Source organism: Toxorhynchites rutilus, chromosome 2, assembly GCF_029784135.1.
Source record: "Toxorhynchites rutilus septentrionalis strain SRP chromosome 2, ASM2978413v1, whole genome shotgun sequence".
In the NCBI taxonomy this organism is placed as follows: Eukaryota; Metazoa; Arthropoda; class Insecta; order Diptera; family Culicidae; genus Toxorhynchites; species Toxorhynchites rutilus.
The window spans coordinates 148,152,589-148,166,790 of NC_073745.1; the positions used below are offsets into that span (position 1 = coordinate 148,152,589).

The following is a 14,202-nucleotide window of genomic DNA, read 5'->3' on the forward strand; positions in this document are numbered from 1 at the left end:
AATCTCTAATGTGGAAGACATATTTCCAATCAATTGATGCAAAATTCTTTGCGAATTGTCAAGAAATGATCGAGTTATAAGCTTTCGAAATCATTCATGATTTCTTACATGTTAAGTTTTTAAATTTCATACCACCTACCTTCCTCTTAGACGTGGTCCTACGTAAAAAAAAATATACTTACCTGTTTTACAATGGGCGATAGTGAGCCCTTGACACGCGAAATCACCTCAAACATTAGTAAAGTCACACTCTTTACAGATGCACGGGCCGAAGGTTGTGCAGTCCACTGATCATTCAACAAGAGCCAAAGGTTGTACCGCTCATGACAACTCTACACGAACTGATGATTGCGCCGGCTAGTGACCATTCTATCCTGGATTCCTCGAGTCGAGAAAGACGCACCACGCTAGATATGGGTTACAGACTAGGGGGGCGTTGCTGATTAATGGTCAGCTGCATCCCAATAGGAAGTATCCCGTGTCGGGCACACGTACAGAGCATCGAAGACTGCGACATACCAATTATGAGAACACTTGTAATACTAACCTCGAGTCAACCGCGAGTAATCGGTTACATATTACTAACATAGTTGTAAGCAAATATTGTCAAAATATTGAACTCCTGGCCCCGTTAGGCTGACGCCATATGAGCCTTAATAAAATATATATTTTGGAAAAAAAAAATTAGTAAAGTCGCGGTCTCAATACTCAAGGCTGGGAAAAGAAGCCTTGAAAGCCCAACGTCAACGATCATCGGGGCTTAGGCCAAGGGTCGAGGTTTGGAGAGAGAGATATAGTATGGTCATACTAACCCTTATTATTATCCCGTTTTTTTTTCAATGGACAAATTCAAGGAAAATAATTAAACTCCAAATTATTTTTTCCTCCCCGGTAACCGTATTGTATACGTGTGAGGATTATCAATTGGATCCTACATGTTTATCTGACTGATATACTAATCCAATTAACACGTATCTCGCGTTTCCAAACGACTCCAGACTGAAACGACAACATGCATCGTCCTCCACCGGTAGCATTGGAGAAACCAAAACAAAAATTAAAGAAAACAAGTAGCTCGACTCGACTCAATTACTACACTCTATGAAAGCGTCCGTTATGGAGGCAAAAGACCAGTCCGTACCTCCATAGATTGCAAGTGGCCTCCAAGTTCAATTGGAGCTTGCTGATGATGGCTTCCATCCATACATACATACACACGAGTGCCGGGCAGCGAAGCGTGCGCTTTTAAATTGCTACACTTTAGTTTTACGATTATTGCCTTTCGTTGTTTTCGATTGCTTCTTATTATCACAACATACACGCTAAACTATGGCAATCATTCTGGGGGGATGAGGGTGGAAGTGTTATATTTGTATTCGGTTCCATTATTATCCATCCCTAACGTGCTTCGCTGATATGAAAGCTCTGATTGACTGTCGGACATTCCGAAACCGTGTTTATATGCTTTCAAGGTATCGCCACAGGATTGGTTCTTAACATTGGTTCGATGAATTTGTTTTATATAGCTTCTTGTTATCTAGATGTAGCAATAACGAAATGAGAGCAACATTTTATATGTAAAAATTTGAAACGGAAAACCATATTTCGTAAGAAAAAATAAATACTAACTGTTATTAGAATTGAAACATGGATATAGTTGTCTGTAACGGCTTTGTACGGCACTGAATAAAGGAAACAATTTCCAGCAACAAACTTTCAACTTTATGTTGAAAACACAGATATCACAATGCGTGTCGGAACTGTTGGCAACAATCTGCTGCTGAAGTTTGCTTTAATTCTCGGTTTTATTTCCATACAGTTTTCAAACTATTTTCCTACCCTTCAACCGACCGGTGTTTGGTAGGGATTACAACGAAGTGGGGAGGGAGGAATCTGTCTGTTCTGACAGGTTGCTTCCACCGGAGGGCAGAATTCCTTCGGTATCACCCACTGACCTACGCCCGTTGACCCAGGGGGGGGGGGGTGGGGGGCGGATGTGTGAGTATATTTTGCTTATGTTTATATAGTTGCAAAAAAGGCTGCTATAAAGCTACCCTCCCGCTGTCTCTAACCGTTCCGCATATCCACTCATCGATCCACCCCTCCAGACTGAAAGCCGTGAATTGCCGGGGAAACAAAAATCCATTTAAAACTATTTATAGAGAAAAAGCAAAACCCGCTGCGGAACTAAACAGAACGATTGCGCTCCGCCATTCCGAGGTACTGTAAGTCCAAATGGGGTTCTTCTCGGCTGTCCCGATACCACCATGAAACCACCCGCAGAGAGCGTAAATATTTGTAAATTACAACAATAACATTTTCAGACTGACGTTTGAAAGGAAAAAGTTTTATTTTCTCCAACCCCCGAGAAAATATGTGTATTTGGGTTGAAAAATTCGCAGGCTTTGAATATGTTGCCGCCGCCATTCGATTGCTTCTCTGTTTGCCTGTATGTTTGTGTGCTTCAATGAATGAATGAAATTGTTGAGCAAATAAAAACGTTTGTTCTTCTACGTGCTTCAATTTGGAGTGATGGATTCGAATCAGCAATTTGATGGAAACCGAACACATAAACATGTTGGGATACGGAAAGAGTAGTGACGATAAACAGACAATGAGTAAAAATCTGACCAAAAATATGTTCAATTATTTTTGTAGAACTCGAATATTGCAATAGTGTACATACGAGGGCGGTTCGATAAGTACTTAGCCACATCGCCCGATGGTGTCAGTATCGCAGGAGAGATTACTTATCGTGTAGTGCATTCTCATAAACGGCTACTGTCAAAATTTCAGCCGAATCCGACTCGTAGTTTTGTTTTGACCGTGTGTGGAAGCGGGCGTGTCCACGGATTTAATAAAAATGTAAAAAGTGAAAATTCCGCCGTCGCCACGGCCAAATTGGTCGAATTGCATAGGGTACTAACGGGTGTTAAATAAAAAATGAGAATTTTTTCAATACCTTTCAGTAACTCAAATAAAGAGCGTAAAATTTTCTTTCTCCAAGAAAATTGCTCTTTGGGCTCCCTAGAAACAGTAGGCGTGTTTGGTTTTGCTAGTTTGAATTTAGTTAAAGCAAAGATGGCGTCGAAACAGCACGTGCTCCGCGAACGCATTGTACGGTTCTACGAAACGCATTTCCAGCAAGGAAAAAAGTTCACGGTGGCACATTTTAAGGAAGAAAATGTACCTGTCAGTACGGTATATCGTATCCTGGGTTCACTGAACGTAGAGCGGAAGGTCGGAAGTGGTCGTCCGGTGACGATAATGACGAAGCTGAGGAAGACATCGTTAAAGAAGCCGTTTGGCAACAAGGACGCAACCTGCCTGCGTGACGGAGGTCGGAAATATGGCTGCTCCCACGTATTGATCCATCGGACCCTCAAGATGGAAGGAATCGTCTGCAGGAAGAAGACGAGGTCGCCGGAGTACACGGAGGAGCAGATTGAGACGGTTAAATCACAGTGTCGGTGGATGATCAAAAAATACCGCGGGGCGTCTTTCGTTCTGGACGACGAAAGCTATTTTCCGCTGTCCAAAACGCATATTCCAGGAAATGATAATTACTACTCCAGCGACAAGTCATCCACACCGCCTGAAGTGAAATACAAGTTCAAGCACAAGTTTGAAAAAAAAATGTTATGTTGTACATCGCCCTTTCCGACCGGGGCATTTCAAAGCCTTGGTTTAAGCCGAGCGGTCTGGCAAACAACCAACAAATCTATCGAGAAGAGTGCCTCGATAAAATCCTGCTGCCTGAACGAGCATCACGCGGATGGGAAGAACGTCTTCTGGCCGGACAAAGCGTCTTCCCATTACGCCAAGAAGACGCTGGCGTATCTTGAGGAGAAAAAGATACCGTTCGTGCCGAAAGATCGTAACCCAACAAACTTGCCGCAGTGCCGCCCAATAGAGGATTTCTTTGGCTCACTCAGTGCCCTAGTGTATAAAAACAATTGGAGGGCCAAGGACACGAAGCAACTGACTACATGAATCCGGAATTGTATCCGAAAAATGGATGTAAGTGCCGTACAACGTTCTTGTGAGAGCATCGCGACAAAGTTGCGTCGAACAGCAGACCACGGCCCTTACTCAAACATTCACTGACATTTTTTTTGAAGAAAATACATTATGTTATTAATAAAAAATACTGAAATCGATGAAAAAAAATTAAAATTTTTTATATGTGATTGAAAAAATTCTCATTTTTTATTTAACACCCGTTAAATATATTTTCAGCATATCAATATTTTGAAAAAAAATAACAACATAAATAAAAAAAAATAAAAATAAACTTAAACTTAAAAATATAACCCACTTTTTCTATCATTTTTATTTAAATGCGTTCGTATGCGTCTTTTATTCTACATGTGGCGCAATTTTTTCCTAGAATTTTAAGAGCATTGCAAGGCACAACAATAATTTTCTTCATCGTCGCATTATTATTTTTATTTTCTTGAAATCGATTAATCTATTGAGGTCGTGGTTTTCAATTGTAAGATTAAAATTAAAAAAAATATTTTTTTAAGTGTTCTTCTCGTTATTCCTAATGATCTTGCCACAAGATTTTCTTTATTTTTTATCACAAAGCTCTATCTTACTGCTGACTCCTATGAATTTGGTAAACCGTCAAAATCCAATGTAAAGATAATCTCATATATTTTAAGATACGAAAAAAAATCTTTGTACAGCGCAATGCTCTAAATATACCGACATAATTTAGACATATAAAAAACAAAATTTAAATAAATAAATATTAAATAAAAAATACCCAAAGGCTAATCCTCTTGAAAATAAAAAAACAAAATTACGCTAAGCGTAGAAAAAACAACACATACGAATGCATTTAAATAAAAATTAGAGCAAAAAATTGAGACCCATTTTGTAATTTTTTTTTCAAAATTCTGAAATGCCTGAAAATGTATTTAATTTTTTTGTGCCGTGAAAAACACTAAAATTAAAATTAATTTAAGTTTTTTTAGTATTTTAGTTTTTGGTGAAAAAATGGTTCGAAAATATTGAGTGAGATGTAAGGTAAATTTTTATCTGTATTAGTATTATAGTGACTTTCAACTCATTTGGCTGGTTCGTCACTTTTACTTCCATTTTTGGAAGAATGTCGGGAGTGAGAATTGAACTCGTGACCTTTAGCGTGAGAGGCATGGATGTTACCACTACGCCAGATCGCCCCCACTGTAAGGTAAATGATTTTGGTTTGTCCAGTCGAAAATATGATCAGGGTTCACTTTTTTTATTGCTCTAATTCAGTTCACCTTTGTCAAATCAGGTATTCGAATGCTTCAAAACATATAAATAAAAATGTCTTTTTCATGATTTACAGTATTTTTATAGTATACTAGCTGACCCGGCAAACTTCGTCCCGCCCAAAATTTGTTTTTTGTTATCAATACCTTCAAACGTGCACCCGTGGCCGAGTGGTTAGCGTCATAACTAACATGCCGGGTGTTCGGGTTCGATTCCCGTTCTGGTCAGGGGAATTTTTCGTCAAAGAAATTTCCTCCGACTTGCACTGTGATCACGCGTATTCTAGAGCTTGCCACTCAGAATGCATTCAAGGCGTGTTATTTGGCATAGAAATCTTAACTAAGTACTAATAAAAATGACGCAAGTAATACTACGTTGAGACGGCGAAGTTCCTCTAGGAACGTTAGTACCATTGAAGAAGAAGACCTTCAAACATTCACGTGGGGGGGGGGGTCTTACCTGGTTTCGGAAGCAACACTAACTTCTGTATCTTGTAACTTTGGAACGGACCTGGGACGAAAACTACAGTAAAGTAAACATCCCAGAGAACACTTTAGACCAGAAATTCTTTTTTTTAAATTTTTTCAAGTTTCCATAGTGTACTACCCCCTTAATGCATCTCGAATATTGCATCATGATTTTAAAATTTGGGAGCGTATTTTCGGAATTTCGAAGAAAGAGACCCTTTTGTTGAGACGGTGACAAATTTCGATGGTCGATTCAGTCTCGAATCTCTGAAAAACAATTGTAAAAATCAACATCAATTCATATCAGCTCCTGTTTTTCTCAGCCAAACACTATATGGTTTGAAAACACCAATCCCAACAGATGTGAGCATTAATTTTCTTTCTCTGTTTGTTAGGAATTCTATGAACTTGTAAAACTTCATTCGAAGAACCTTTGATTCCGACTTGGGCAGATGTCTGATTTTCTACGCTGATATTTTCATTTTTTTCATTTCTGATTGCTATAGTTGTGTTGAGAGATCGACGATTATAAAAAGACATCAATCCACTCGACTGCTCTCAATTCGACCTAACTGAAAAATATTGGGCAATTGTCGAACAGAAGTTGAAGAACAGGGGAAAGATGATTCGGAATGTGACAAAGATAAAGTGACGGTGGGACAAAATGATCGCTCAGCTTAGCCAACGGAGTAAATATGAAGAGTAGTATTCGAAGAATAGTTCGAGGTTTCATCAAAATCAATTCGAAATAATTTTATCGCTATTTTTCCTTTAGGGAAGACCCCTTTCTGAAAGATCGAAAAATAATGAATTTTTGTGATTTTTTTTCGGATGTTAGGAATAAAGCGAAGTGTTCGGGTATTTTGGTTATAGTTTAGAGTATATTTGCACGAATAATGATTACTACGCTGTTGACAGCTGGTTGTGTAGATGCTGTCTGAAACCCGATACCATGCTGGTGGTATCGGTTCTGAAGCAACGGGGTGTCGTAGAACGAATTCCAATGATTATTTTAAAACTTAAGAACGCTACCGCCATGTTCATGAAATTTTATGAATTTACTTATAATTTTCAACAACTTTTACAAATACATCATTATGGTAAAAATATATGTTTAAGAGTTACGTTGAAAAACATTTGAAGGCATGTGGGCTAATATAAAACGTAGCGATAATGTTTTTCAACGCAACTCTTAAACATATAGTTTTACCATAATGATGAACTTGGAAAAGTTGTTGAAAATTATAAACAAATTCATAAAATATTTTTTTCAATATCTCGAGAACCGAGATGTTGGGCCTTATTTCCGAATACACTACACGTGAAAACAATGTGTAGTGAGCACAACCTTATTCCGGATTACACGCCACTGTAAACTTTTGGTAGAATGCATTATCAATACACCGAGTTCATCCACCGATGTTATTCTGGTTTACACTTCACGCTCTCTTTTGTGTAAACAGCGATTCCTCGTGCTCATCATAATTGCCGATCATACACTCTCCCGAAAAGTTGGTATATATGACGAGCTTTTTGGTAAATATTACCAATATTTAGTAAATTTTTGCAATACGAATTCTTCGTACATATTACGCGATAACAATGGTAAACAAATGTAAAATCTGCCAATATAACCCAGTATAAGCAGTCGATTCAACATTGGTTTAACATATACCCAAAACATGTTGGGCCTGATTCTCGAATACACTTCACGGTGGAAACGAAAAAAAACGGTACGCCATTGAAATACGTTTTACGAGTTAGTGAAGTGTCGAAGATAATAATGAGTTTTCAGGCAGAATGAGCACATTTTAAATAAAAAATCATTGATGAAAATTAACTTCTTCGTATCAAACTGGTATTCAATGTGAGTGGAAAACTTTGTTTTCTTCATGTGATATAATAACCTCATACAAAAATTTCATCTGAAGATAATTTGATATTATAATGATGAGTTTTAGTGGGAAACTGATTTCATATCCAGATGTCGACACCGTACCGTTGTCATCGCGGATATATTTCATTCCGTTTCCACCGTGAAGTGTATTCGAGAATCAGGCCCGTTATGTTAACCCAACCTTTATGCATATATTGTTATGAATTTATTGAGCTTTTGTATGCATCTTTATTCATTTATTGAACTATCTAAACTATTTAAATTATTTATTGAACTATCTGAACTATCGACAGCTGATCCTGCATCGATTGGGTCTGATCCATGGCTACAAATTAGGAAAAAATACACACTTTTTACTACAAATAGCTACGACAGACTACTCAATTCTCCCAGGACCAGCGTGTAATTACTTCTCAGCCAAACACATTCGGGAGATATCACGAAGCTGACGAAACCCAGGCGGCATTAAGTGAGGCTAGCTCAACGCCCCGTTACAACATTGACTTAACGCGCAGAGTCCGTGGATACGGAACCTGCGTCGTGACGAATCCGGAAAACATCCAATTGATTGAACCACCGATCACAATCGTCTGCAAAACGTTTATGAAGTTGTCCTTGACCAAATCCAACAGGATAAAGGTAGAACTAGGACTCGACAGGGCTCGTTTTGTGTATCGAAGTACCCAGATTCTTTATTATTGGAGTAATGTCTTCGCATTCTCCCGCAGCAGACGAGCACAAATCATTGCTATCCAATATGTATCAATATTAATTAAAGAACATAAATTGAATTAATTTTCACGAACATTACTTACCTGACGGCGCCAGTGGTTGTATGGTTAGCGTAACAGCCTCACAATCCGATCGGCCTGGGTTCAATCCCAGCTGGCGTCGTTGGGATTTTCTGAGGCGAAAAATCTCTGGTTACGTCTTCCTTCGGAGCGGAAGTAAAAGAAGTTGGCCCGGCTCATGAGTTGTTGAGTCTGATAGGTAGGAACAGGTGGAGTCGCCTCCCTGATGTCGGTGATTGGCACTAAAGTGGCGGAAATAGGCCGACGAAAAATAAGCGAAGATAAAAAAAAAAAAAAAAAAATTACTTACCTGTCTCGAATCTGAGTTAATACGTCCTTCTTCTGTGAAGAAATCAATATCGGAAAGTAGTGCCGTGCAACTCAATTAACAACTCGGTAGGTAGGCTAATAAAGTTATATTTACATTTTCTTCGCGGTTGCCTGTAATGAAAATCGTAAAAGTTACTAATACCGCGAAGTATAGTAAGTAAAATGAATCAATCGTTGGTAGGGATGTGTATTGTATCTGACATTCATTTTACAAACGATTGGTAATATTTACAGAAAATATGTACATTCTACTGTTTGCATTACAAAGGATTTGGAAGCTTTTTTTAGTAATCCATTTTCTGAGTGTATCAACACAACTCGAGGATAAACAAAACAAAATACAACTGACGTTTCTCTTACGGTGGATATAGACTAGTGATATATTCATGTGAAGAAATATGATGAGATTTATAGAAATCGCATCAACCGTTTACACTAGCGCGAACTTGTATACTGAATATATACATATTTCGGTGATTTTATTCACCTGAAGTAGAACTGCATCCAACTTTAGAAATTTCTCACCAGTGAGAAATTCACCAGCGTTTACATATGCCTGAATTTATTCTATTCATAGTGATTATATATATCTTGAGCAAGTGTATCATATATGTTCTCACCCGTTTATATCTATTTTCGTGTGAATAAATTCATCTATAGCTATAGATCTCCCTATCATATTTGCTTCTGTGTATTTCCCACCCGAACATGCAAATAAAAAGTCGTATGAATTATTTTTTCAGACGGCAAATCGAATTGCAGAAACACTAGAACCAGAAGTGAAATTGCATATCTATGGCGACTTCAATCAAAATAAAGTAGACTTCATTCCCGATAATGATAATGAATGCATTCTACTCCCAGTCGTCGGGGAAAATGAAACCCTACAATATATATTTGACGAAATTGCACATCTCGGTCTTAACCAAATAAATCATGTAAAAAATTTCCAAAAATATTATCTAGACCTATTATTCACTAACATCACCGACGACTTTTGTGTGAATGAGTCCATGACTCCTCTTTGGAAAAACTGAAAAATTTCACACAGCAATTGAATACTCAATCTTTATACATAATAGACAATTGCCCATCGACTGGGAGTATGAAGAAGTACCGGAATATAACAAGACGAACTTTGAAGCAATCAAATGTAGCCTACAAGCCATAGAATGGCAAACTTTATTAAACAGCGAACGAGATGTCAACTTAACTGTACATATTCTTCACGAAATTCTGAATAACATAATATCAGAATTTGTGCCGAAGAAAAGAAGACGAAGAAATTCAACCAGCAAATATCCTATTTGGTTTAACGTTCAAATAAGAAATCTAAAGAATAAAAAACAAAAAGCACATAAAAAATACAAAATAGACAAAAGTCATCAAAATTTGCTTGAATATCAAAATATTTCCCAAAAATTCAATTTTGCAATTAAAAGTGCACACGAAGAGTACAATAGAAAGGTCGAAACTGAAGTCAAATCATGCCCGAAGAAATTCTTTAATTACGTAAAGTCTAAGCTCAAAAGCAATAACTTCCCATCGCAGATGCATCTCGATGAGGATGTGAGGAATTCTTCGAACGAAATTTGTAATCTCTTTGCAAATTTCTTTCAGGAAGTATATACCACATTTTCCGAAGAAAATCGCGATCGGAACTACTTTTCATTTTTACCGGATTATCCAAATGACATATCGGTGAACTATCTTTCACAACAGGAAATATGCCATGCACTAAAAAAATTAGACGGAACAAAAGGACCAGGACCTGACGGAATAGCACCTATATTCCTAAAGAACCTGGCTGAGGAACTCACCCTTCCCTTACATTGCATTTTCAATATGTCACTACAAACTGGAATATTCCCAGAAAAATGGAAACAATCTTTTTTGGTACCTATCTTTAAATCAGGCGCTAAATCTGACGTACGTAATTATCGTGGAATTGCCATTATCTCTTGCATTCCTAAACTATTCGAAGCAATAGTCAACGAAAAAGTCTTCCAACAAGTAAAGAATAGAATTACGTGTATGCAACATGGCTTCTTCAAAGGCCGTTCAACTGCAACTAATCTGTTGGCTTTTGTGACTTTCATTTTGAATGCAATGGAAAATGGCAAACACGTAGAAACTCTTTACACTGACTTCAGTAAAGCATTCGACATTCCATTACTACTCTTCAAATTGCAGAAAATAGGAATGGAACAAAGACTCCTAAACTGGCTCAATTCTTATCTAACAAACCGTGAACAAATTGTTCATTGTTCAAAATTCTCTTTCAAATCCAGTAAAAGTCACATCGGGAGTCCCACAAGGCTCTCATCTTGGTCCTCTTCTTTTCATTCTGTACGTTAATGACATCTCCTTCGTTCTCAAGCGTATCAATGTACTTGTGTATGCCGACGACATGAAGCTTTTCGCGGAAATTGGAAATGAAAACGACATCGAAGCATTTCGAAACGAAATACATGTATTCCATACTTGGTGTGATAAAAATCTACTAACACTGAATGTGAAAAAGTGCAACTCTATAACATTTAGCAGAAAAAAACATGTACCAAATATTGTAATATGTCTTGGAAATCAAAATGTAGAAAAATGTGAAATAGTTAGAGATCTAGGCGTCGTCCTGGACTGTAAACTCACATTCATAGAACACTACAACTCTGTAATAAATAAGGCGAATAGTGTGTTAAGTTTTGTCAAACGCTTCTCGCATAACTTCCAGGACCCATACACAATAAAGCTTTTATGTATTACATATGTAAGGCCTATTCTGGAATACTGTAACATCGTTTGGAACCCGTATATGGTCGTACATGAAGAACGCATTGAGTCAGTCCAGAAACAGTTTCTTCTATTTGCACTTCGTAAACTCAACTGGACCTCATTTCCACTTCCTTCATATGAAGCACGTTGCATGCTCATAAACATCCAAACACTAAAAGAACGCCGTGAATTTGCAATGCTTTCTTTTGTTAATGACCTAATTTCGCAACGAGTACAGTCAGCTGAATTACTAGAAAAACTAAATTTCTATGTACCTGGGCGTCAACTAAGAACGCGAAATTTGTTTCTAACCAAAACATCCAGAACAAATTATGCAAATAACGCCCCTATCAATCGCATGATGCGTATATACAATCAGCACTGTGAAATAATTGACACAACAATGAATAAAAAACAGCTAAAAAGAAACATGTACCGCAAAAATAATATTTAACCTAAGAAAACATTGTAACATTAGTGTATAAGTGTGTAGTCTACATTTGTTTGACGAAATGAATAAATAAATGTAAACGCGCCATTAGAAACGATATTGGAAATGAACACAGGGTCATTTTGGTATCCACTCCATTTTCTACACGAAGTTCATTTATACACTTCACGAAACGGGAATGAGTACAACAAAGTGAAGTGAGATGTAAGCGTAGTGGGAACGTAAGTGTACGTGGATACGGGAATAAGGCCCATTATGGAGATTTATAAAGAGATTTATAAAGAGCTTTTTTGTTTGAAATCACAACCGGATTCATAATTTGTGACCAAAAATGATTGTTAACATACAAAAATCCGAAGTGTCGAAAATTCATAGAAATTGGATGTTCCACAAAGTTCGTCAAAAATAGTTTTACCATCTTGTACTCATTTTTAAGATTTTCTACATGACTTCTATTTTGTATGATAAGATTATGAAAAAACAATACATATATTATTTAAACAAAAATTAAAATTGAAAAAGACAATAAATTAGAAAAACATTTTAAATATCTCGAGAATGGCTTCATTACCATAATGATGAATTTGGAAAAGTTGTTGAAAATTATAAACAAATTCATAAAATATTTTTTTCAATATCTCGAGAACCGAGATATTATGCAGATTTATAAAGAGATTTATAAAGAGCTTTTTTGTTTGAAATCACAACCAGATTCATAATTTGTGGCTAAAAATGATTCTTAATATACAAAAATTCTATGTTTCGAAAATTTATAGAAGTTGGATGTTGCACAAAGTTTGTCAAAAATAGTTTTACCATCTTGGACTTATTTTTAAAATTTTCTACATGACTTCTGTTCGGTATGAGAAAATTTTGAAAACAAATGTATTTTAAATATTGCAATTTTTTGTTTTTTTTTGTAAATAATTTTTTTTTCTCACTGTATATTTTTTTCACGTATCAATACTCTATAACACTTTCTAAGACACTATTTCGGAACGACTCATAGCTTTTGAGATGAAAATTATCGAAGACTTCTCTTACTAAAATCGATACGCTCTTTTCAAAAGTTACACTTGAGTCAAAAAATTCCCAAATGCTGTGGAAAACTCATATTTCCTCCAACCGAAACGGATTGCAAACTTTCGTTCGAAACAAAAATACATGTTTTTAAAATCTGCATTTTTAGTTCGGTTTCATTTGAAATTGCACCAAATAAAGCTTCGCATTAAAATAATTTACAAATCCTGTGAACGAGTCCAATATTGACAAATTGCCACATTTGAAAATTACAAACCGTATAACCTGACCAGTCATATTTTTTCTTCGATTCAGATAAAAGGGCCTTCTATTTTGCTACAAAGCGTGAGTACAATTTAAGTTATACAGTTAAAGTTAGAAATACCGAAGTTCAAAAGCCCCGATATCGTTCGATGGAACCCATATACCGATTAAAGTTACCGATTCTCAGTAGGTCAACACCATTCTCACCTCACAAAAATCCGCTTTCTCGAGCGGAATGCTTTTGTTCTAAGCACTCGTTGATTTTGTTTGTGTACCTTTTTCCCTAAAAGCAGGATCCATACCATCCTCCCTTTCTATACTCGCCAATTGCTAGCGTTACCCAGTTTCGGGATTATGTTGTGTAATCCTTTCCGCTCTACATTGGCTAATCCATTGTAGTATGAAAATTCACAGTCGAGTTGATACCTAAGGCCGCCCATCCACTTTGTTCCATACCCCCTCCTTTCGACTCCAGCATTATCCATCACTTTTGATGGCTCCCAACCGTTGCAACGGCAGTGTTGTTGCTATTGGCTAATCCTATTTTTAACGCGCTTTGCACTGCAAGTTTTTGGGTAACTGACACACCATCATGGTGCAGCGTTTCCCCGCGCTGGGACTGTTTAAAATTCTCCCCCTTCTCGACTCGTGACTGGGGAAACAATGGCTGACTGTTTTCCCCAGCAACTCGGGAACATTTGCAGTCGCTGTCGGTGCTTTCTTTACTTTGTTAAAAAACAAAAGGACTAAACCTCAGGGATTGCATTAATCCGTTCTCCCATTGAAGGGAATGTTTTCGAGTGTAATATTTTCAAAACAGTGACTGAGTGTTGATTTTGACGTTAGTCTACTCATCGCTCATTCACGATTTCTAGAATACAATAGTCATTCTGGCACGAGACGAATAATATGCTCAATGTTTTCAGTTATCCTTTTTAATCTCGG

At 37.1% G+C, this 14,202-nt stretch overlaps 1 long non-coding RNA gene across 1 annotated transcript; it reads right to left on the minus strand.

Moving 5' to 3' along the window:
- Positions 1 to 8,006: 8,006 nt before the first annotated feature.
- On the minus strand, positions 8,007 to 9,028 carry LOC129771745 (uncharacterized). Its single transcript, XR_008742470.1, has 3 exons — positions 8,983 to 9,028; positions 8,731 to 8,861; positions 8,007 to 8,377 (listed from the first exon to the last, which is right to left on the minus strand). It is a non-coding gene; the product is annotated as an uncharacterized LOC129771745 (long non-coding RNA).
- Positions 9,029 to 14,202: the final 5,174 nt, after the last annotated feature.